This window comes from Choloepus didactylus, chromosome 3, assembly GCF_015220235.1.
Source record: "Choloepus didactylus isolate mChoDid1 chromosome 3, mChoDid1.pri, whole genome shotgun sequence".
In the NCBI taxonomy this organism is placed as follows: domain Eukaryota; kingdom Metazoa; phylum Chordata; class Mammalia; order Pilosa; family Megalonychidae; genus Choloepus; species Choloepus didactylus.
In genome coordinates, this window is record NC_051309.1 from 205,576,287 (window position 1) to 205,578,967 (window position 2,681).

The window sequence follows — 2,681 nt, forward strand, 5'->3', positions numbered from 1 at the left end:
AATCCACCATACACTCTGCTGCAGATTAATCACCCTGGAATACTGCTCTGTTCATCTCACTCCCTTGCCCTTTAATTGCTCTCAATATCCTGATATCACAATTTATTTGTATCTTGCTCATGGCCCTTCGATATCTAATATTAATAGCTAATATTTACAAAGCATTTATTGTTTACCAGGTTCTTTTCTAATGTTTTCCTACATAAATTCCTTTAATCTTGTTCCGGTTTGCTAATGCTGCCAGAATGTAAAATACCAGAGATGGATCGGCTTTTATAAAAAGGGTTTATTTGGTTACAAAGTTACAGTCTTAAGGCCATAAAGTGTCCAAGATAAGTCTTCAACAATCGGGTACCTTCACTGGAGGATGGCCAATGGTGTCTGGAAAACCTCTGTTAGCTGGGAAGGCACGTGGCTGGCGTCTTGTCCAAGTTCTGGTTTCAAAATGGTTTGCCCCCAGGACGTTCCTCTCTCAGTTCCTGTGCGTTCTTCAAAGTGTCCCTCTTGGCTGAAGCAAGCTCACTCCTTCTGTCTGAGCTTTTATAGTGCTCCAGTGAACTAACCAAGGCCCATGCTGAATGCGCAGGGCCACACCTCCATGGAAATTATCTAATCAGAGTTATCACCTACAGTTGGATGGGTCGCATCTCCATGGAAACACTCAAAGAATTCCAATCTAATCAACACTAATACATCTGCCCACACAAGACTGCATCAAAGATAACGGCGTTTTGGGGGACATAATACATTCAAACTGGTACAAATCTTCATCATAACCCTAGGAAGTGTCATCCCCATTTTAAAGCCAAAGAAACGTAGATATATGGAGGTTGAATAACTCCTAAAGAATCCACTTATTAAGAGAGAACCAGACTTGTCTACCTAAGCAGCCTGGCTCCCAGAAACTACACTTAACTATATGCTATACTGTGTCTCATTACACATTACTTAGATGAAGGCCCTTAAGATCAGGCCCAGAGTCTTGACATATCTTGTGTATCCCTTTGTGCACCAAGCACAGTGTCTTATGCAGAGATATTTGATAAATACATAAGGAATTTACTTCCAGTGGCCTCCATGATACGGCATTTCCCTACCTATTTAATTTTTTCTGTTTTCCTAAATCCTTCCCTACCTCACGCCTCCCTCAAGTTAAGTCACAACTGTCCTACTCTTTTCAATATGCCATGGCTTAACTAACTACAGGCTATAGAACCTTAATACTTTACCAGACTTTTATGTATTCAATACCTACTCCTAAGCAAGTACTGGGTGGGGGTTTTAGTTTGCTAAAGCTGCAGAAATACAATATACCAGATATGTCCTGGCTTTTAACAATAGGAGTGTCTTAGTTTACATACTTACAGTTCTGAGGACATGAAAATATCCAAATCTAGGCATCATCAGGACAATACCTTCTTCCTGCAGACAGGCTGCCAGAAATCCTGGACTCCTCCTGTTACACAGCAAGGCACATGGCTGTGTCTACTGGTCTCTCCCTTCTCTTCCAGGTTTCGTTGCTTCCAGTTTCTGGCTTCTGTGGCTTCCTCTCTGTTCCTTTCTGTCCCCCTCTGTTTCTGTGACTTCTGTGGGTTTCTCTCTGTGTTTCATCCTCTTATAAAGGACTCCAGTAAGAAGATTAAGACCCATCTGGGACATGCCTCAACTGAAATAACCTAATTAAACGGTCCCACCCCAACAGGAATGGATTAGCTTTGAGAGCATGATCTTCTGGGGTCCATTCAGCTTCACACTACCACTGTAGGGTATAGGTGAAACAAGGATGAATAAGTTACAGGTCCTGCCCAAAAAAAAAAAAAAAAAAAAAAAAAAAAGCCATGAGGAATGTAGAATATTATGAGAAATACAGAAGGTCATTCAAAGATGAGTTTTTTGGAGGAAATGATGCCTGAGTTTGTCTTAAAAGTTGAAGAAAGCTCTAGCTGAAGGGGGAAATATGAAGAAAAGGCAGCAATGTGGGCAGAAGCAGCAAACACAGAGTAGTAAAATATTCCTAATTATTTAGCACGACTAGAATCAAAGTGGCAGGAGTTGGTAAAGTAGTGAGGAAAGAGCCCAGGTCATCGGTAGCTTATTAACTGATGCTAGGCTATTTGAGTTTTTTTCCCCTGAATGCAATGGGCTGCCTGTAATAGGGGAATAGCAATGATCAGCTATTTCTTTTAAGAAAGACCAATCAGGCAGCAGTATAGAAAATTGGAACGGGGAGAAAATTAGAACAGAGAAGTGAATTTTATAACTGTTGAAGAGATCGGGGCAAGCAAGAGAAATACTCAGGTGACTGACTCCATGAAAGTATCTCTCAAGACCCACCCTATTCAGACTTCTCTGATTAATCTTCAACGACAATCTCTGTCCGCCCCTCCAACCAACTTCCTACAGCACTTGTGAAATCTGAGGACCAAACTTTTTCACTTACTTATATTTTATAATATCCCCTAATTGCTCTTTAAACTGCAAGCAGCCAGCCCCCAGTCCGCTACCCACAAGTGCCGGGAGGCTGCCTGACCAAATTGTCGCCAACTCCTGAGACCTAGCGGGACACTGTCTCAATCCGCCGCGTCCACCAGAGGGCGCGCGCCTTCCGGTTTCCCCTTTAGGGAAAGCCCTATCAGGCATTCGAGAGTTCCGCGAGAAGGAACAAGTGAACGCTGGTGTAT